Below are 23,447 nucleotides of genomic sequence, written 5' to 3' on the forward strand. Positions count from 1 at the left end.
GTCTTTTCTACCTTTACCACATCCCTCTTCTAGGCCGCCCACTCTCCATTTCTCTGATCTCCGGCCCTAGTTCAGACACTCACTGTCTCTCATTCAGACCATTTTAATAGCGTCTTCATTTATTGTCCTTGTTTCCAGTTTCTCCTCTCTATAATTTCCCCTCCACGCAGCTGTCAAAATTGTCTTTGTAAGGCACAGGGCTGACCACGTGTCACTTCTCTAATGAACACGCCTTGGATTAAATGATCTCTCAAGGCAGGATTTCTTTACCCTCTTGGTAAAGGAGGCAATTTAGTGAAGCCTCTCAGGATTGTGTTGTTTAAATATGTAAAACAAAATGAAAAGATTACACAGGAAACCGACTCTATTGAAATGTAGCTGTCATGATATGTTTTTTAGAAAACATTTCAGAAATCCCTTAGGGACCCTTGCTCTGAGTTTTCTTACTGCTTTGAATGCTGTGATGGGCATTCTAGAAATAGTGATCCATTTCCATTAACTTGAAGCCTAGAGTTAGAAAGAGAAAAATTATTACAATTTCTAGGCAAGAGAATCTTTTTCATTGTCATTAAAAGTATGTGGTAGGGGCAGTTAGGTGGCTTGTTGTATAGAGAGCCAGGCCTGGCTATGGGAGGTCCTGGTTTCAAATTTGGCCTCAGATATTTCCTAGCTCGGTGACCCTGGGCAAGTCATTTAACCCCCATTGCCTAAGCCTTACTGCTTTTCTGCCTTATAATCAATGTTTGGTATTGATTCTAAGACAGACGGCAAGGGTTTTTTTAAAGTATGGTAGCAATGTTTTCCTTGAAACCATCCTAAAAGTATGGAAGGCTTTTCGAAATTTCCCTTGATACCTCATTTTGGGGGGGTCTATGACTCCAAAATGTAAACTCTGATAGATTCTGTGCTGTCTCGTCCATTAAAATGTGGGGTCAGGGACAATGTTCTGTGTATCTCTAGTACTTAGCATACTGCCTGAAATACAAATGTTTGTTGAAATAAACAACATTTGTACTAAAATAAATTAATTAATTAAAAAGAGGGAAAAATAAAACCAATTGGGGAACAAAATAAAAGAATGCTTGTTGATTAGGACTGACCTTAAGGATGGACTTGGGGATGGAGTCGTATTTTGTCTAAAGACTGTTAAATCTGTCCAATGAAGCTTAGCACCAGTTTGGCTGATGGATGACAGTTTTCTGGGGGCCACCACAACTCATGAGCTACAAAGTGACAAAGGGATCACAATCTGCATCAGTGCAGAGAAGAATGACATCCACGAACCTACAGACATTTGAAGAATTAACGTAGAAGTTATTAATCTTAGACTGAGTATACTAGTAAGGAACGAATCAAAACTGCCCATGTTGTGAACCCTAAAACTTGTAAACTCAAGCCCATGAGTTTTAAGTGGGAAACAAGGAGCCAATGCATTGTAATGAAAAGAACAGTGTAGTTAGTAGACTTAATCTTTAGTCTTAGCTTTGTCACCAGAAACTCAAGTGTAACCAGGGATAGGGTTAGGGCAATTGAAAGAGCACCTGACCTGGAGTCAGGAAGCCCTGAGTTCAAATGCAGCCTCAGACACTTACTATCTATGTGACTTTGAACAAGCCAGTTAATCCCTGTTTGCTTCAGTTTTTTCATCTGTAAAATGGGGCTGTACCACCCCCTCCCTGGATAGTTCTGAACAACAAATGAGATAATTGTAAAGTGTTTAGTACAGTGCCTGCCATGAGATGTTGTCATTCAGTTGTTCAGTCATGTCCTACTTTTTGTGACCCTGTGGACCATATCACGTTAATACTGTCCATGGAGTTGGCAAAGATACTGGAGTGGTTTGCTACTTCTTTATGAGCTCGTTTGAGGCAAGTGGAGTTAAGTGACTTGTCCAAGGTCACACAGCTAATAAGTGTCTAAGACTGGCCATGAATTTCTATCTTTTCAATACCAGACAGGTCAAACATCCTACCTATTGCCTCTTGTATAGATATTAGCTATCATTATTATCACCCTCTCTAGGCCTCATTTTCTTGATTTGGCAACATACATATACACACACACACATGCACACACACACACACACACACAAATACACACACACACGGCACTAAGGGAGATACTATTCTTACCTAAGATAAGATTCATAATCCCAAGGAGTTTGTAATTTCTCTGAGAGAGGTGACCTAGATACCCATAAAGTTGCCTTCCAGCTCTGACATTCCTTGTCTATCTTCCCTTTCGCTTCACCTTCAGTTGCCCCATTTCCTAGAAGAATTGGAGGGGAAATAACAAAGGCTCAAAGCAATTTATTAAAGAAAAATGACATATGTCCACGTATGTAACCCCCGTCTCCATCAGTTGCCAATTCCAACATGTCCACATTCTTGACTAAAGGGCACATAGAAAGAGTGCCCAAAGGTGACATCCTTGTCCAACGGGGTCTGCTGCTGCTCAGAGGTGACACTATTTGTCCATGCCTGATCTGGTAGGTGCCTTCAATGTGTACCTTCATGCCAGGTGGTATCAGCCAGTATTGGAATAGAAGGCCCATGTGACCGTGGGTGAGACAGCCCAGTGACCTACACAGGACTGAAGCCTAACCTTGGGCCTCATTAAGTTCTATGCTGTGTAATTAGTGGGGCAATCAGGAGGCGCAGTAGATAGAGCTTCAGGCCTGGAGTCAGGAATACTCATCATCCTGAGTTCAAATGTGGCCTCAGCTAGATTACTAGTGCTGTGACCCTAGGCTAGTCACTTCACCCTGTTTGCCTCAGTTTCCTCATCTGTAAAATAAGCTGGGAGAAGGAATAATAAACCATTCCAGTATCTTTGCCAAGAAAATCTGAAATAGGATCAGTGAAGTACTACCAGAGTCGTTCGTACATAGCTTAGGTTCATCATTTAGTACTCTAGGCAGTCACTAAATACAGGTGCTACGAGCCTAGTATTTGGGGGCTTTCCTCTTGTTTTAGTCTCCTAGTTTTTCATTCTCCCTCTTCTCTCCCTCTCTGTACCTTTTCCATTTTTTTACTTAGAAATTCATGTGTCCCCTGTCCCCGCAAATGGCAGAGTGTGATATAAAAACTCGCCATTTTCAATCATCCTGGCAATAGCACTGTGATATTTTCACAGACGAATTGGGTTTCGCCGGCAACCGGCTGCAGTTTGAATTTCGAAGGTTATGTCCATTGAGACTCATTCATAATGAATCATTTTTCCAAGTGATGAGAGCTTTTATGTTCACTCTCATTTCTCATGTTCATTTAAAGGTCAAGGCTATCGCATGTGAGTCGACGATCTCTTTGGTAATGAGCACCGTCTGGGCTGTTCGGTTCCTTTGGCCTTTAATATGCTTGGGCCAAGGGTGTGAAGGACACCTGCATATTTACAAATGCAGAATTAGAGCCAGGACCTTGGCGGGGAAGAAGCAAGCTGTCCGAAAGAGCGGAACTGGCCCAGTAAATAGGCAGCACCAGAATGAGTCGGACCTGGTCACGCCTCTTCATTTTGCAGAAAAGGAAACTAAGGTCAAAGAGGGAGGGACCCCACCTGAAGTCACACAGAAACTAGGCAGTCCTGAGTGGATGGGGGGAAGTGAGGAGGAATTTGAGACGGAAATACAACTATTGCTTATTGCCAGAGAGATCTGAGGTGGCCATCAGCTGCGAGACTTCGGAGCCTGCCCAAGTGGGGTCCAGCAGGCCTCTGGGCAATTTGGGCTGCACTATGGGGCTCAGAGAAGACATTTTGCCCAGGGGACCCAAAGGCCTTGACCCCACTCTACAAAGTGCATCGAAAAGAAGCAAAAAAGTCTGTGAGGAAAAGCCAGCTAGAGATAGTGGGCCAGCTGAGGTGGCACGGCTTAGGGATAGTTATGCAAGCTCTTTGAGGGCAGGAGGCAGGCTCACTTTGCCCTTGAACAGTGACTGGCATGAGCTGCTCGTAAACGAGTGCAGGTTTCTCCTTGGTTGCATTTGCTGCTTGGGCTCCATCTGGCTGGCCACTTGTCCACAGTCTCTCTATCCTGGGGTGGGGGGAGAAAGGGAGCAAGGGAGCCAGTGACCGGGACTCACTTGGCAGAAAGGGTAAGTAACATCCTGCAACATCCATGGGCACCCCTTTGACAAGAAAGCGACCGCAGGGCTTCTGTTGCCTTCCTGGAGGCCTAATTCAGGCCTTCACCTGAATATCTCATGCTTGCTGCTTCGCCCAGAGAGGGAGGCTTTCCCTTCAAGCCACACAGTGACTGTAAGTAGCAGAGCTCCCCGGAAACTGGCCACCTCTGACCCCCACCCCCAAAGTCCCACCTCTTGGCTTAGCTTGAATATTTCCATCAGTGCTAATCAGAGTGTGGCAGAATCAAAAGCTATTCTCTGGGCACAATCACTCAGGCCTAAGCGACAGCAGCTGCCAGCTGCGTGTCCCCTCCTTTCCCCCCTACCCCCTCCATGCATCACACGCCTATTGCCCTGCACTGTGCTCTCGGACATCCCTGTGCTACAAATGAGACCACAGGCCTTATCCGCCATGGATTCCCAACAGCTCATGGACCTGGATGCGTTGGACCCTAGACACCATTGAACTGGCTAGATGCCAATTCAGTTCCTTCCTGTTTTACTGAGGAGGAAACTGAGTCTCAGAGGCTTGGAGCGACTTGCATAGGGGCCACACGAGAAATGATCGATAGCGCTGTGATATATAACGTTGGGCAACCAAGGCAAGAGAATCTGCCCCATCGGCATCGGTTCTACAGGGCACGGGCGGCCAACTCAGAAGTTGCACCAATTCTGCCACCTCGAGAGAAGCCCTCTCCGCCCCGTTGGGAACATGAAAGCACTAATGCACAGTTTGGAAGGTTGCCTGCCTGCCCTGGCGGCTAATGACCCAGGAAGATGCGGCTTCCCACTTGGAGCCTAACAAAGCAGTGACATACGGAGGCAGAGCCCCAAATTGCAGAGAGGTCAGGCTCCCCCAGTCCATTTGTAGGCTGCGTGTTTCGAGCGACCTCGCATCTCCCCATAGAAAAGATGTTCACTAAATTGGTGGCTGGCTTCCCCGGCCAGCCCACAAAACCTATCTAACCCATAATGGAATCGAAATGCTGTGCATTGGCAACGAAATGTGGAAAACACTGTGTGCAGTCCTAGCAATTACACGAAACAGGAAACAATGCTGAATAAAAATACGCTTTCGTTTCTCTTGATTGCTAGCTCGAGGAAAACAAGTTTAATTAGAGGAGGACACGCAGATAGGCAAAAGGGGAGATTTTCAGGGAGCTGCGGAAGGGCACGTTCAAGGGCTTTGCAGACTAATGGCCGCCGTCCGATTATGTTTCATTTCACTTCAAAGCAGGTACGGCCAGCCGCTTTCTTCCCTGCTCCTTGAGACACGTGCAGCTAACTTGAACTACTCCATGCTCTGCAGCCATGATTAGGCTCATTGTTTTCACTGACAAATGGAAGGAAGATGGAAGCCGGGGAAGAGAGATTTTCCTGAGGTAATTGGGTAATAGCAGGAAGAAAGGAGTCTTACTGGCATAAAAGGAATGGCCTCACAATGAATGAGCTGACTTGTGAGAGCTGAGAGATGGAAGAGGGACAGAATGTGCCAGGCCCTCCTGAGAGATCCACTTGGGTTTTCCAGAACCTTTGAGTTCCCCTTTCTCCCAGCCAACCTTACAAAAATGCTTGTCACCATTAGAATAGGAGAGGTCCAAGCTTTGAGCCATCTATCTGCTAGCAGGATGGGAACAAATGTCACTGTCATAATGTCATAAAACGTAGAAAAGGAGGCAGCTGGGTGGCTCAGTGGCTTGAGATCCAGGCGTAGAGACGGGAGGTCTTGGGTTCAAATGTGACCTAAGACCCTTCCCAGCTGTGTGACCCTGGACAAGTCACTTCACCCCCATTGCCTAGCCCTTACCACTCCATTCTGCCTTGGAAACAACATACAGTATTGCTTCTAAGATGGAAGGTGAGGGCTTAAAATATGTAGAAAAGGAGGCAGCTGGGTGGCTCAGTGGATTGAGAACCAGGCGTAGAGATGGGAGGTCTTGGGTTCAAATGTGACCTAAGACCCTTCCTAACTGTGTGACCCTGGACAAGTCACTTCACCCCCATTGCCTAGCCCTTACCACTCTATTCTGCCTTGGAACCAATATACAGTATTGCTTCTAAGATGGAAGGTGAGGGCTTAAAATATGTAGAAAAGGAGGCAGCTGGGTGGCTCAGTGGATTGAGAACCAGGCGTAGAGATGGGAGGTCTTGGGTTCAAATGTGACCTAAGACCCTTCCTAACTGTGTGACCCTGGACAAGTCACTTCACCCCCATCGCCCAGCCCTTACCACTCCATTCTGCCTTGGAACCAACATACAGTATTGCGTCTAAGATGGAAGGTGAGGACTTACAATATGTAGAAAAGGAGGCAGCTGGGTGGCTCAGTGGATTGAGAGCCAGGCGTAGAGATAGGAGGTCTTGGGTTCAAATGTGACCTAAGACCCTTCCTGTGTGACCCTAGACAAGTCACTTCACCCCCATCGCCCAGCCCTTACCACTCCATTCTGCCTTGGAACCAACATACAGTATTGCGTCTAAGATGGAAGGTGAGGACTTACAATATGTAGAAAAGGAGGCAGCTGGGTGGCTCAGTGGATTGAGAACCAGGTGTAGAGATGGGAGGTCTTGGGTTCAAATGTGACCTAAGACCCTTCCTAACTGTGTGACCCTGAACAAGTCACTTCACCCCCATTGCCTAGCCCTTACCACTCCATTCTGCCTTGGAAACAACATACAGTATTGCGTCTAAGATGGAAGGTGAGGGCTTAAAATATGTAGAAAAGGAGGCAGCTGGGTGGCTCAGTGGCTTGAGATCCAGGCGTAGAGATGGGAGGACTTGGGTTCAAATGTGACCTAAGACCCTTCCTAACTGTGTGACCCTGGACAAGTCACTTCACCCCCATTGCCTAGCCCTTACCACTCCATTCTGCCTTGGAACCAATACACAGTATTGCTTCTAAGATGGAAGGTGAGGGCTTAAAATATGTAGAAAAGGAGGCAGCTGGGTGGCTCAGTGGCTTGAGATCCAGGCGTAGAGATGGGAGGACTTGGGTTCAAATGTGACCTAAGACCCTTCCTAACTGTGTGACCCTGGACAAGTCACTTCACCCCCATTGCCTAGCCCTTACCACTCCATTCTGCCTTGGAACCAATACACAGTATTGCGTCTAAGATGGAAGGTGAGGGCTTAAAATATGTAGAAAAGGAGGCAGCTGGGTGGCTCAGTGGCTTGAGATCCAGGTGTAGAGATGGGAGGTCTTGGGTTCAAATGTGACCTAAGACCCTTCCTAACTGTGTGACCCTGGACAAGTCACTTCACCCCCATTGCCTAGCCCTTACCACACCATTCTGCCTTGGAACGAATACACAGTATTGCTTCTAAGATGGAAGGTGAGGGCTTAAAATATGTAGAAAAGGAGGCAGCTGGGTGGCTCAGTGGCTTGAGATCCAGGCGTAGAGATGGGAGGACTTGGGTTCAAATGTGACCTAAGACCCTTCCCAGCTGTGTGACCCTGGACAACTCACTTCACCCCCATTGCCTAGCCCTTACCACTCCATTCTGCCTTGGAACCAATACACAGTATTGCTTCTAAGATGGAAGGTGAGGGCTTAAAATATGTAGAAAAGGAGGCAGCTGGGTGGCTCAGTGGATTGAGAACCAGGCGTAGAGATGGGAGGTCTTGGGTTCAAATGTGACCTAAGACCCTTCCTAACTGTGTGACCCTGGACAAGTCACTTCACCCCCATCGCCCAGCCCTTACCACTCCATTCTGCCTTGGAACCAACATACAGTATTGCGTCTAAGATGGAAGGTGAGGGCTTAAAATATGTAGAAAAGGAGGCAGCTGGGTGGCTCAGTGGCTTGAGATCCAGGCGTAGAGATGGGAGGACTTGGGTTCAAATGTGACCTAAGACCCTTCCTGTGTGACCCTAGACAAGTCACTTCACCCCCATCGCCCAGCCCTTACCACTCCATTCTGCCTTGGAACCAATACACAGTATTGCTTCTAAGATGGAAGGTGAGGGCTTAAAATATGTAGAAAAGGAGGCAGCTGGGTGGCTCAGTGGCTTGAGATCCAGGCGTAGAGATGGGAGGACTTGGGTTCAAATGTGACCTAAGACCCTTCCTAACTGTGTGACCCTGGACAAGTCACTTCACCCCCATCGCCTAGCCCTTACCACTCCATTCTGCCTTGGAACGAATATACAGTATTGCTCCTAAGATGGAAGGTGAGGGCTTAAAATATGTAGAAAAGGAGGCAGCTGGGTGGCTCAGTGGCTTGAGATCCAGGCGTAGAGATAGGAGGTCTTGGGTTCAAATGTGACCTAAGACCCTTCCCAGCTGTGTGACCCTGGACAACTCACTTCACCCCCATTGCCTAGCCCTTACCACTCCATTCTGCCTTGGAACCAATACACAGTATTGCTTCTAAGATGGAAGGTGAGGGCTTAAAATATGTAGAAAAGGAGGCAGCTGGGTGGCTCAGTGGATTGAGAACCAGGCGTAGAGATGGGAGGTCTTGGGTTCAAATGTGACCTAAGACCCTTCCTAACTGTGTGACCCTGGACAAGTCACTTCACCCCCATCGCCCAGCCCTTACCACTCCATTCTGCCTTGGAACCAACATACAGTATTGCGTCTAAGATGGAAGGTGAGGGCTTAAAATATGTAGAAAAGGAGGCAGCTGGGTGGCTCAGTGGATTGAGAGCCAGGCGTAGAGATAGGAGGTCTTGGGTTCAAATGTGACCTAAGACCCTTCCTGTGTGACCCTAGACAAGTCACTTCACCCCCATCGCCCAGCCCTTACCACTCCATTCTGCCTTGGAACCAACATACAGTATTGCGTCTAAGATGGAAGGTGAGGGCTTAAAATATGTAGAAAAGGAGGCAGCTGGGTGGCTCAGTGGATTGAGAACCAGGCGTAGAGATGGGAGGTCTTGGGTTCAAATGTGACCTAAGACCCTTCCTAACTGTGTGACCCTGGACAACTCACTTCACCCCCATTGCCTAGCCCTTACCACTCCATTCTGCCTTGGAAACAACATACAGTATTGCGTCTAAGATGGAAGGTGAGGGCTTAAAATATGTAGAAAAGGAGGCAGCTGGGTGGCTCAGTGGCTTGAGATCCAGGCGTAGAGATGGGAGGTCTTGGGTTCAAATGTGACCTAAGACCCTTCCTAACTGTGTGACCCTGGACAAGTCACTTCACCCCCATTGCCTAGCCCTTACCACACCATTCTGCCTTGGAACGAATACACAGTATTGCTTCTAAGATGGAAGGTGAGGGCTTAAAATATGTAGAAAAGGAGGCAGCTGGGTGGCTCAGTGGCTTGAGATCCAGGCGTAGAGATGGGAGGTCTTGGGTTCAAATGTGACCTAAGACCCTTCCTAACTGTGTGACCCTGGACAAGTCACTTCACCCCCATTGCCTAGCCCTTACCACTCCATTCTGCCTTGGAACCAATACACAGTATTGCTTCTAAGATGGAAGGTGAGGGCTTAAAATATGTAGAAAAGGAGGCAGCTGGGTGGCTCAGTGGCTTGAGATCCAGGCGTAGAGATGGGAGGACTTGGGTTCAAATGTGACCTAAGACCCTTCCTAGCTGTGTGACCCTGGACAAGTCACTTCACCCCCATTGCCTAGCCCTTACCACTCCATTCTGCCTTGGAACCAATACACAGTATTGCTTCTAAGATGGAAGGTGAGGGCTTAAAATATGTAGAAAAGGAGGCAGCTGGGTGGCTCAGTGGCTTGAGATCCAGGCGTAGAGATGGGAGGTCTTGGGTTCAAATGTGACCTAAGACCCTTCCTAACTGTGTGACCCTGGACAAGTCACTTCACCCCCATTGCCCAGCCCTTACCACTCCATTCTGCCTTGGAAACAACATACAGTATTGCTTCTAAGATGGAAGGTGAGGGCTTAAAAATGTAGAAAAGGAGGCAGCTGGGTGGCTCAGTGGCTTGAGATCCAGGCGTAGAGATGGGAGGACTTGGGTTCAAATGTGACCTAAGACCCTTCCTAACTGTGTGACCCTGGACAAGTCACTTCACCCCCATTGCCTAGCCCTTACCACTCCATTCTGCCTTGGAACCAATACACAGTATTGCTTCTAAGATGGAAGGTGAGGGCTTAAAATATGTAGAAAAGGAGGCAGCTGGGTGGCTCAGTGGATTGAGATCCAGGCGTAGAGATGGGAGGTCTTGGGTTCAAATGTGACCGAAGACACTTCCCAGCTGTGTGACCCTGGACAAGTCACTTCACCCCCTTTGCCTAGCCCTTACCACTCCATTCTGCCTTGGAAACAACATACAGTATTGCGTCTAAGATGGAAGGTGAGGGCTTAAAATATGTAGAAAAGGAGGCAGCTGGGTGGCTCAGTGGCTTGAGATCCAGGCGTAGATATTGGAGGTCTTGGGTTCAAATGTGACCTAAGACCCTTCCTAACTGTGTGACCCTGGACAAGTCACTTCACCCCCATTGCCTAGCCCTTACCACTCCATTCTGCCTTGGAACCAACATACAGTATTGCGTCTAAGATGGAAGTTGAGGGCTTAAAAATGTAGAAAAGGAGGCAGCTGGGTGGCTCAATGGCTTGAGATCCAGGCGTAGAGATAGGTCTTGGGTTCAAATGTGACCTAAGACCCTTCCTAACTGTGTGACCCTGGACAAGTCACTTCACCCCCATCGCCTAGCCCTTACCACTCCATTCTGCCTTGGAACGAATACACAGTATTGCTTCTAAGATGGAAGGTGAGGACTTAAAATATGTAGAAAAGGAGGCAGCTGGGTGGCTCAGTGGCTTGAGATCCAGGCGTAGAGATGGGAGGTCTTGGGTTCAAATGTGACCTAAGACCCTTCCTAACTGTGTGACCCTGGACAAGTCACTTCACCCCCATTGCCTAGCCCTTACCACTCCATTCTGCCTTGGAAACAACATACAGTATTGCTTCTAAGATGGAAGGTGAGGACTTAAAATATGTAGAAAAGGAGGCAGCTGGGTGGCTCAGTGGCTTGAGATCCAGGCGTAGAGATGGGAGGTCTTGGGTTCAAATGTGACCTAAGACCCTTCCTAACTGTGTGACCCTGGACAACTCACTTCACCCCCATTGCCTAGCCCTTACCACTCCATTCTGCCTTGGAACCAATACACAGTATTGCGTCTAAGATGGAAGGTGAGGGCTTAAAATATGTAGAAAAGGAGGCAGCTGGGTGGCTCAGTGGCTTGAGATCCAGGCGTAGAGATGGGAGGTCTTGGGTTCAAATGTGACCTAAGACCCTTCCTAACTGTGTGACCCTGGACAAGTCACTTCACCCCCATTGCCTAGCCCTTACCACTCTATTCTGCCTTGGAACCAATACACAGTATTGATTCTAAGATGGAAGGTGCGGGCTTAAAATATGTAGAAAAGGAGGCAGCTGGGTGGCTCAGTGGCTTGAGATCCAGGCGTAGAGATGGGAGGACTTGGGTTCAAATGTGACCTAAGACCCTTCCTAACTGTGTGACCCTGGACAAGTCACTTCACCCCCTTTGCCTAGCCCTTACCACTCCATTCTGCCTTGGAAACAACATACAGTATTGCTTCTAAGATGGAAGGTGAGGGCTTAAAAATGTAGAAAAGGAGGCAGCTGGGTGGCTCAGTGGCTTGAGATCCAGGCGTAGAGATGGGAGGACTTGGGTTCAAATGTGACCTAAGACCCTTCCTAACTGTGTGACCCTGGACAAGTCACTTCACCCCCATTGCCTAGCCCTTACCACTCCATTCTGCCTTGGAACGAATACACAGTATTGCTTCTAAGATGGAAGGTGAGGGCTTAAAATATGTAGAAAAGGAGGCAGCTGGGTGGCTCAGTGGCTTGAGATCCAGGCGTAGAGATGGGAGGTCTTGGGTTCAAATGTGACCTAAGACACTTCCCAGCTGTGTGACCCTGGACAAGTCACTTCACCCCCATTGCCTAGCCCTTACCACTCCATTCTGCCTTGGAACCAACATACAGTATTGCGTCTAAGATGGAAGGTGAGGACTTAAAATATGTAGAAAAGGAGGCAGCTGGGTGGCTCAGTGGCTTGAGATCCAGGTGTAGAGATGGGAGGTCTTGGGTTCAAATGTGACCTAAGACCCTTCCTAACTGTGTGACCCTGGACAAGTCACTTCACCCCCATTGCCTAGCCCTTACCACTCCATTCTGCCTTGGAACCAATACACAGTATTGCTTCTAAGATGGAAGGTGAGGGCTTAAAATATGTAGAAAAGGAGGCAGCTGGGTGGCTCAGTGGCTTGAGATCCAGGCGTAGAGACGGGAGGTCTTGGGTTCAAATGTGACCTAAGACCCTTCCTAACTGTGTGACCCTGGACAAGTCACTTCACCCCCATTGCCTAGCCCTTACCACTCCATTCTGCCTTGGAACCAATATACAGTATTGCTTCTAAGATGGAAGGTGAGGGCTTAAAATATGTAGAAAAGGAGGCAGCTGGGTGGCTCAGTGGATTGAGATCCAGGCGTAGAGATGGGAGGTCTTGGGTTCAAATGTGACCTAAGACCCTTCCTAACTGTGTGACCCTGGACAAGTCACTTCACCCCCATTGCCTAGCCCTTACCACTCCATTCTGCCTTGGAACGAATACACAGTATTGCTTCTAAGATGGAAGGTGAGGGCTTAAAATATGTAGAAAAGGAGGCAGCTGGGTGGCTCAGTGGCTTGAGATCCAGGCGTAGAGATGGGAGGTCTTGGGTTCAAATGTGACCTAAGACACTTCCCAGCTGTGTGACCCTGGACAAGTCACTTCACCCCCATTGCCTAGCCCTTACCACTCCATTCTGCCTTGGAACCAACATACAGTATTGCGTCTAAGATGGAAGGTGAGGACTTAAAATATGTAGAAAAGGAGGCAGCTGGGTGGCTCAGTGGCTTGAGATCCAGGTGTAGAGATGGGAGGTCTTGGGTTCAAATGTGACCTAAGACCCTTCCTAACTGTGTGACCCTGGACAAGTCACTTCACCCCCATTGCCTAGCCCTTACCACTCCATTCTGCCTTGGAACCAATACACAGTATTGCTTCTAAGATGGAAGGTGAGGGCTTAAAATATGTAGAAAAGGAGGCAGCTGGGTGGCTCAGTGGCTTGAGATCCAGGCGTAGAGACGGGAGGTCTTGGGTTCAAATGTGACCTAAGACCCTTCCTAACTGTGTGACCCTGGACAAGTCACTTCACCCCCATTGCCTAGCCCTTACCACTCCATTCTGCCTTGGAACCAATATACAGTATTGCTTCTAAGATGGAAGGTGAGGGCTTAAAATATGTAGAAAAGGAGGCAGCTGGGTGGCTCAGTGGATTGAGATCCAGGCGTAGAGATGGGAGGTCTTGGGTTCAAATGTGACCTAAGACCCTTCCTAACTGTGTGACCCTGGACAAGTCACTTCACCCCCATTGCCTAGCCCTTACCACTCCATTCTGCCTTGGAACCAATACACAGTATTGCTTCTAAGATGGAAGGTGAGGGCTTAAAATATGTAGAAAAGGAGGCAGCTGGGTGGCTCAGTGGCTTGAGATCCAGGCGTAGAGATGGGAGGACTTGGGTTCAAATGTGACCTAAGACCCTTCCTAGCTGTGTGACCCTGGACAAGTCACTTCACCCCCATTGCCTAGCCCTTACCACTCCATTCTGCCTTGGAACCAATACACAGTATTGCTTCTAAGATGGAAGGTGAGGGCTTAAAATATGTAGAAAAGGAGGCAGCTGGGTGGCTCAGTGGCTTGAGATCCAGGTGTAGAGATGGGAGGACTTGGGTTCAAATGTGACCTAAGACCCTTCCTAACTGTGTGACCCTGGACAAGTCACTTCACCCCCATTGCCTAGCCCTTACCACTCCATTCTGCCTTGGAACCAATACACAGTATTGCTTCTAAGATGGAAGGTGAGGGCTTAAAAATGTAGAAAAGGAGGCAGCTGGGTGGCTCAGTGGCTTGAGATCCAGGCGTAGAGACGGGAGGTCTTGGGTTCAAATGTGACCTAAGACCCTTCCTAACTGTGTGACCCTGGACAAGTCACTTCACCCCCATTGCCTAGCCCTTACCACTCCATTCTGCCTTGGAACCAACATACAGTATTGCTTCTAAGATGGAAGGTGAGGGCTTAAAATATGTAGAAAAGGAGGCAGCTGGGTGGCTCAGTGGCTTGAGATCCAGGCGTAGAGATGGGAGGTCTTGGGTTCAAATGTGACCTAAGACCCTTCCTAACTGTGTGTCCCTGGACAAGTCACTTCACCCCCATTGCCTAGCCCTTACCACTCCATTCTGCCTTGGAACGAATACACAGTATTGCGTCTAAGATGGAAGGTGAGGGCTTATAATATGTAGAAAAGGAGGCAGCTGGGTGGCTCAGTGGATTGAGAGCCAGGCGTAGAGATAGGAGGTCTTGGGTTCAAATGTGACCTAAGACCCTTCCCAGCTGTGTGACCCTGGACAAGTCACTTCACCCCCATTGCCTAGCCCTTACCACTCCATTCTGCCTTGGAACCAATACACAGTATTGCGTCTAAGATGGAAGGTGAGGGCTTAAAAATGTAGAAAAGGAGGCAGCTGGGTGGCTCAGTGGCTTGAGATCCAGGCGTAGAGATGGGAGGACTTGGGTTCAAATGTGACCTAAGACCCTTCCTAACTGTGTGACCCTGGACAAGTCACTTCACCCCCATTGCCTAGCCCTTACCACTCCATTCTGCCTTGGAACCAACATACAGTATTGCTTCTAAGATGAAAGGTGAGGGCTTAAAATATGTAGAAAAGGAGGCAGCTGGGTGGCTCAGTGGCTTGAGATCCAGGCGTAGATATTGGAGGTCTTGGGTTCAAATGTGACCTAAGACCCTTCCTAACTGTGTGACCCTGGACAAGTCACTTCACCCCCATTGCCTAGCCCTTACCACTCCATTCTGCCTTGGAACCAACATACAGTATTGCGTCTAAGATGGAAGTTGAGGGCTTAAAAATGTAGAAAAGGAGGCAGCTGGGTGGCTCAATGGCTTGAGATCCAGGCGTAGAGATAGGTCTTGGGTTCAAATGTGACCTAAGACCCTTCCTAACTGTGTGACCCTGGACAAGTCACTTCACCCCCATTGCCTAGCCCTTACCACTCCATTCTGCCTTGGAACGAATACACAGTATTGCTTCTAAGATGGAAGGTGAGGGCTTAAAATATGTAGAAAAGGAGGCAGCTGGGTGGCTCAGTGGCTTGAGATCCAGGCGTAGAGATGGGAGGTCTTGGGTTCAAATGTGACCTAAGACCCTTCCTAACTGTGTGACCCTGGACAAGTCACTTCACCCCCATTGCCTAGCCCTTACCACTCCATTCTGCCTTGGAAACAACATACAGTATTGCTTCTAAAATGGAAGGTGAGGACTTAAAATATGTAGAAAAGGAGGCAGCTGGGTGGCTCAGTGGCTTGAGATCCAGGCGTAGAGATGGGAGGACTTGGGTTCAAATGTGACCTAAGACCCTTCCTAACTGTGTGACCCTGGACAAGTCACTTCACCCCCATTGCCTAGCCCTTACCACTCCATTCTGCCTTGGAACCAATACACAGTATTGCGTCTAAGATGGAAGGTGAGGGCTTAAAATATGTAGAAAAGGAGGCAGCTGGGTGGCTCAGTGGCTTGAGATCCAGGCGTAGAGATGGGAGGTCTTGGGTTCAAATGTGACCTAAGACCCTTCCTAACTGTGTGACCCTGGACAAGTCACTTCACCCCCATTGCCTAGCCCTTACCACACCATTCTGCCTTGGAACGAATACACAGTATTGCTTCTAAGATGGAAGGTGAGGGCTTAAAAAATGTAGAAAAGGAGGCAGCTGGGTGGCTCAGTGGCTTGAGATCCAGGTGTAGAGATGGGAGGTCTTGGGTTCAAATGTGACCTAAGACCCTTCCTAACTGTGTGACCCTGGACAAGTCACTTCACCCCCTTTGCCTAGCCCTTACCACTCCATTCTGCCTTGGAACCAACATACAGTATTGCGTCTAAGATGGAAGTTGAGGGCTTAAAATATGTAGAAAAGGAGGCAGTTGGGTGGCTCAGTGGCTTGAGATCCAGGTGTAGAGATGGGAGGTCTTGGGTTCAAATGTGACCTAAGACCCTTCCCAGCTGTGTGACCCTGGACAAGTCACTTCACCCCCATTGCCTAGCCCTTACCACTCCATTCTGCCTTGGAACCAATACACAGTATTGCTTCTAAGATGGAAGGTGAGGGCTTAAAATATGTAGAAAAGGAGGCAGCTGGGTGGCTCAGTGGCTTGAGATCCAGGCGTAGAGATAGGAGGTCTTGGGTTCAAATGTGACCTAAGACCCTTCCCAGCTGTGTGACCCTGGACAAGTCACTTCACCCCCATCGCCCAGCCCTTACCACTCCATTCTGCCTTGGAACCAACATACAGTATTGCTTCTAAGATGGAAGGTGAGGGCTTAAAATATGTAGAAAAGGAGGCAGCTGGGTGGCTCAGTGGCTTGAGAGCCAGGCGTAGAGATAGGAGGTCTTGGGTTCAAATGTGACCTAAGACCCTTCCTAACTGTGTGACCCTGGACAAGTCACTTCACCCCCATTGCCTAGCCCTTACCACTCCATTCTGCCTTGGAACCAACATACAGTATTGCTTCTAAGATGGAAGGTGAGGGCTTAAAATATGTAGAAAAGGAGGCAGCTGGGTGGCTCAGTGGATTGAGAACCAGGCGTAGAGATGGGAGGTCTTGGGTTCAAATGTGACCTAAGACCCTTCCTAACTGTGTGACCCTGGACAAGTCACTTCACCCCCATCGCCCAGCCCTTACCACTCCATTCTGCCTTGGAACCAACATACAGTATTGCGTCTAAGATGGAAGGTGAGGGCTTAAAATATGTAGAAAAGGAGGCAGCTGGGTGGCTCAGTGGCTTGAGATCCAGGCGTAGAGATGGGAGGACTTGGGTTCAAATGTGACCTAAGACCCTTCCTGTGTGACCCTAGACAAGTCACTTCACCCCCATCGCCCAGCCCTTACCACTCCATTCTGCCTTGGAACCAATACACAGTATTGCTTCTAAGATGGAAGGTGAGGGCTTAAAATATGTAGAAAAGGAGGCAGCTGGGTGGCTCAGTGGCTTGAGATCCAGGCGTAGAGATGGGAGGACTTGGGTTCAAATGTGACCTAAGACCCTTCCTAACTGTGTGACCCTGGACAAGTCACTTCACCCCCATTGCCTAGCCCTTACCACTCCATTCTGCCTTGGAACGAATACACAGTATTGCGTCTAAGATGGAAGGTGAGGGCTTAAAATATGTAGAAAAGGAGGCAGCTGGGTGGCTCAGTGGCTTGAGATCCAGGCGTAGAGATAGGAGGTCTTGGGTTCAAATGTGACCTAAGACCCTTCCTAACTGTGTGACCCTGGACAAGTCACTTCACCCCCATTGCCTAGCCCTTACCACTCCATTCTGCCTTGGAAACAACATACAGTATTGCTTCTAAGATGGAAGGTGAGGGCTTAAAATATGTAGAAAAGGAGGCAGCTGGGTGGCTCAGTGGCTTGAGATCCAGGCGTAGAGATGGGAGGTCTTGGGTTCAAATGTGACCTAAGACCCTTCCTGTGTGACCCTAGACAAGTCACTTCACCCCCATCGCCCAGCCCTTACCACTCCATTCTGCCTTGGAACCAATACACAGTATTGCTTCTAAGATGGAAGGTGAGGGCTTAAAATATGTAGAAAAGGAGGCAGCTGGGTGGCTCAGTGGCTTGAGATCCAGGCGTAGAGATGGGAGGACTTGGGTTCAAATGTGACCTAAGACCCTTCCTAACTGTGTGACCCTGGACAAGTCACTTCACCCCCATTGCCTAGCCCTTACCACTCCATTCTGCCTTGGAACCAATACACAGTATTGCGTCTAAGATGGAAGGTGAGGGCTTAAAATATGTAGAAAAGGAGGCAGCTGGGTGGCTCAGTGGCTTGAGATCCAGGCGTAGAGATGGGAGGTCTTGGGTTCAAATGTGACCTAAGACCCTTCCTAACTGTGTGACCCTGGACAAGTCACTTCACCCCCATTGCCTAGCCCTTACCACACCATTCTGCCTTGGAACGAATACACAGTATTGCTTCTAAGATGGAAGGTGAGGGCTTAAAAAATGTAGAAAAGGAGGCAGCTGGGTGGCTCAGTGGCTTGAGATCCAGGTGTAGAGATGGGAGGTCTTGGGTTCAAATGTGACCTAAGACCCTTCCTAACTGTGTGACCCTGGACAAGTCACTTCACCCCCTTTGCCTAGCCCTTACCACTCCATTCTGCCTTGGAACCAACATACAGTATTGCTTCTAAGATGGAAGGTGAGGGCTTAAAAAATGTAGAAAAGGAGGCAGCTGGGTGGCTCAGTGGCTTGAGATCCAGGCGTAGAGATAGGAGGTCTTGGGTTCAAATGTGACCTAAGACCCTTCCCAGCTGTGTGACCCTGGACAACTCACTTCACCCCCATTGCCTAGCCCTTACCACTCCATTCTGTCTTGGAACCAACATACAGTATTGCTTCTAAGATGGAAGGTGAGGGCTTAAAATATGTAGAAAAGGAGGCAGCTGGGTGGCTCAGTGGCTTGAGATCCAGGCGTAGAGATGGGAGGTCTTGGGTTCAAATGTGACCTAAGACCCTTCCTAGCTGTGTGACCCTGGACAAGTCACTTCACCCCCATTGCCTAGCCCTTACCACTCCATTCTGCCTTGGAACCAATACACAGTATTGCTTCTAAGATGGAAGGTGAGGGCTTAAAATATGTAGAAAAGGAGGCAGCTGGGTGGCTCAGTGGCTTGAGATCCAGGCGTAGAGATGGGAGGACTTGGGTTCAAATGTGACCTAAGACCCTTCCTGTGTGACCCTAGACAAGTCACTTCACCCCCATCGCCCAGCCCTTACCACTCCATTCTGCCTTGGAACCAACATACAGTATTGTGTCTAAGATGGAAGGTGAGGGCTTAAAATATGTAGAAAAGGAGGCAGCTGGGTGGCTCAGTGGCTTGAGATCCAGGCGTAGAGATGGGAGGTCTTGGGTTCAAATGTGACCTAAGACCCTTCCTAACTGTGTGACCCTGGACAACTCACTTCACCCCCATTGCCTAGCCCTTACCACTCCATTCTGCCTTGGAACCAATACACAGTATTGCTTCTAAGATGGAAGGTGAGGGCTTAAAATATGTAGAAAAGGAGGCAGCTGGGTGGCTCAGTGGCTTGAGATCCAGGTGTAGAGATGGGAGGTCTTGGGTTCAAATGTGACCTAAGACACTTCCTAACTGTGTGACCCTGGACAAGTCACTTCACCCCCATCGCCCAGCCCTTACCACTCCATTCTGCCTTGGAAACAACATACAGTATTGCGTCTAAGATGGAAGGTGAGGGCTTAAAATATGTAGAAAAGGAGGCAGCTGGGTGGCTCAGTGGCTTGAGATCCAGGCGTAGAGATGGGAGGACTTGGGTTCAAATGTGACCTAAGACCCTTCCTAACTGTGTGACCCTGGACAAGTCACTTCACCCCCATTGCCTAGCCCTTACCACTCCATTCTGCCTTGGAACGAATACACAGTATTGCTTCTAAGATGGAAGGTGAGGGCTTAAAAATGTAGAAAAGGAGGCAGCTGGGTGGCTCAGTGGCTTGAGATCCAGGCGTAGAGATGGGAGGACTTGGGTTCAAATGTGACCTAAGACCCTTCCTAACTGTGTGACCCTGGACAAGTCACTTCACCCCCATTGCCTAGCCCTTACCACTCCATTCTGCCTTGGAACGAATACACAGTATTGCTTCTAAGATGGAAGGTGAGGGCTTAAAATATGTAGAAAAGGAGGCAGCTGGGTGGCTCAGTGGCTTGAGATCCAGGCGTAGAGATGGGAGGTCTTGGGTTCAAATGTGACCTAAGACACTTCCCAGCTGTGTGACCCTGGACAAGTCACTTCACCCCCATTGCCTAGCCCTTACCACTCCATTCTGCCTTGGAACCAACATACAGTATTGCGTCTAAGATGGAAGGTGAGGACTTAAAATATGTAGAAAAGGAGGCAGCTGGGTGGCTCAGTGGCTTGAGATCCAGGTGTAGAGATGGGAGGTCTTGGGTTCAAATGTGACCTAAGACCCTTCCTAACTGTGTGACCCTGGACAAGTCACTTCACCCCCATTGCCTAGCCCTTACCACTCCATTCTGCCTTGGAACCAATACACAGTATTGCTTCTAAGATGGAAGGTGAGGGCTTAAAATATGTAGAAAAGGAGGCAGCTGGGTGGCTCAGTGGCTTGAGATCCAGGCGTAGAGACGGGAGGTCTTGGGTTCAAATGTGACCTAAGACCCTTCCTAACTGTGTGACCCTGGACAAGTCACTTCACCCCCATTGCCTAGCCCTTACCACTCCATTCTGCCTTGGAACCAATATACAGTATTGCTTCTAAGATGGAAGGTGAGGGCTTAAAATATGTAGAAAAGGAGGCAGCTGGGTGGCTCAGTGGCTTGAGATCCAGGTGTAGAGATGGGAGGTCTTGGGTTCAAATGTGACCTAAGACCCTTCCTAACTGTGTGACCCTGGACAAGTCACTTCACCCCCATTGCCTAGCCCTTACCACTCCATTCTGCCTTGGAACCAATACACAGTATTGCTTCTAAGATGGAAGGTGAGGGCTTATAATATGTAGAAAAGGAGGCAGCTGGGTGGCTCAGTGGCTTGAGATCCAGGCGTAGAGATGGGAGGTCTTGGGTTCAAATGTGACCTAAGATCCTTCCTAACTGTGTGACCCTGGACAAGTCACTTCACCCCCATTGCCTAGCCCTTACCACTCCATTCTGCCTTGGAACGAATACATAGTATTGCGTCTAAGATGGAAGGTGAGGGCTTAAAATATGTAGAAAAGGAGGCAGCTGGGTGGCTCAGTGGCTTGAGATCCAGGCGTAGAGATGGGAGGTCTTGGGTTCAAATGTGACCTAAGACCCTTCCCAGCTGTGTGACCCTGGACAAGTCACTTCACCCCCATCGCCTAGCCCTTACCACTCCATTCTGCCTTGGAACCAATACACAGTATTGCTTCTAAGATGGAAGGTGAGGGCTTAAAATATGTAGAAAAGGAGGCAGCTGGGTGGCTCAGTGGATTGAGATCCAGGCGTAGAGATGGGAGGTCTTGGGTTCAAATGTGACCTAAGATCCTTCCTAACTGTGTGACCCTGGACAAGTCACTTCACCCCCATTGCCTAGCCCTTACCACTCCATTCTGCCTTGGAACCAACATACAGTATTGCTTCTAAGATGGAAGGTGAGGGCTTAAAATATGTAGAAAAGGAGGCAGCTGGGTGGCTCAGTGGCTTGAGATCCAGGTGTAGAGATGGGAGGACTTGGGTTCAAATGTGACCTAAGACCCTTCCTAACTGTGTGACCCTGGACAAGTCACTTCACCCCCTTTGCCTAGCCCTTACCACTCCATTCTGCCTTGGAAACAACATACAGTATTGCTTCTAAGATGGAAGGTGAGGGCTTAAAATATGTAGAAAAGGAGGCAGCTGGGTGGCTCAGTGGCTTGAGATCCAGGCGTAGAGATGGGAGGTCTTGGGTTCAAATGTGACCTAAGACCCTTCCCAGCTGTGTGACCCTGGACAAGTCACTTCACCCCCATTGCCTAGCCCTTACCACTCTATTCTGCCTTGGAACCAATACACAGTATTGCTTCTAAGATGGAAGGTGAGGGCTTAAAATATGTAGAAAAGGAGGCAGCTGGGTGGCTCAGTGGCTTGAGATCCAGGCGTAGAGATGGGAGGACTTGGGTTCAAATGTGACCTAAGACCCTTCCTAACTGTGTGACCCTGGACAAGTCACTTCACCCCCTTTGCCTAGCCCTTACCACTCCATTCTGCCTTGGAACCAATATACAGTATTGCTTCTAAGATGGAAGGTGAGGGCTTAAAATATGTAGAAAAGGAGGCAGCTGGGTGGCTCAGTGGATTGAGATCCAGGCGTAGAGATGGGAGGTCTTGGGTTCAAATGTGACCGAAGACACTTCCCAGCTGTGTGACCCTGGACAAGTCACTTCACCCCCTTTGCCTAGCCCTTACCACTCCATTCTGCCTTGGAAACAACATACAGTATTGCGTCTAAGATGGAAGGTGAGGGCTTAAAATATGTAGAAAAGGAGGCAGCTGGGTGGCTCAGTGGCTTGAGATCCAGGCGTAGAGATGGGAGGTCTTGGGTTCAAATGTGACCTAAGACCCTTCCTAACTGTGTGACCCTGGACAAGTCACTTCACCCCCTTTGCCTAGCCCTTACCACTCCATTCTGCCTTGGAAACAACATACAGTATTGCGTCTAAGATGGAAGGTGAGGGCTTAAAATATGTAGAAAAGGAGGCAGCTGGGTGGCTCAGTGGCTTGAGATCCAGGCGTAGAGATGGGAGGTCTTGGGTTCAAATGTGACCTAAGACCCTTCCTAACTGTGTGACCCTGGACAAGTCACTTCACCCCCATCGCCCAGCCCTTACCACTCCATTCTGCCTTGGAACCAACATACAGTATTGCGTCTAAGATGGAAGGTGAGGGCTTATAATATGTAGAAAAGGAGGCAGCTGGGTGGCTCAGTGGCTTGAGATCCAGGCGTAGAGATGGGAGGTCTTGGGTTCAAATGTGACCTAAGACCCTTCCTAACTGTGTGACCCTGGACAAGTCACTTCACCCCCATTGCCTAGCCCTTACCACTCCATTCTGCCTTGGAACCAATACACAGTATTGCTTCTAAGATGGAAGGTGAGGGCTTAAAATATGTAGAAAAGGAGGCAGCTGGGTGGCTCAGTGGCTTGAGAGCCAGGCGTAGAGATGGGAGGTCTTGGGTTCAAATGTGACCTAAGACCCTTCCCAGCTGTGTGACCCTGGACAAGTCACTTCACCCCCATTGCCTAGCCCTTACCACTCCATTCTGCCTTGGAACGAATACACAGTATTGCGTCTAAGATGGAAGGTGAGGGCTTAAAATATGTAGAAAAGGAGGCAGCTGGGTGGCTCAGTGGCTTGAGATCCAGGCGTAGAGATGGGAGGTCTTGGGTTCAAATGTGACCTAAGACCCTTCCTAACTGTGTGACCCTGGACAAGTCACTTCACCCCCTTTGCCTAGCCCTTACCACTCCATTCTGCCTTGGAACCAACATACAGTATTGCTTCTAAGATGGAAGGTGAGGGCTTAAAATATGTAGAAAAGGAGGCAGCTGGGTGGCTCAGTGGCTTGAGATCCAGGCGTAGAGATGGGAGGACTTGGGTTCAAATGTGACCTAAGACCCTTCCTAACTGTGTGACCCTGGACAAGTCACTTCACCCCCATTGCCTAGCCCTTACCACACCATTCTGCCTTGGAACCAATACACAGTATTGCTTCTAAGAT

The sequence above is a fragment of the Monodelphis domestica genome, chromosome X (assembly GCF_027887165.1).
Source record: "Monodelphis domestica isolate mMonDom1 chromosome X, mMonDom1.pri, whole genome shotgun sequence".
NCBI lineage: Eukaryota > Metazoa > Chordata > Mammalia > Didelphimorphia > Didelphidae > Monodelphis > Monodelphis domestica.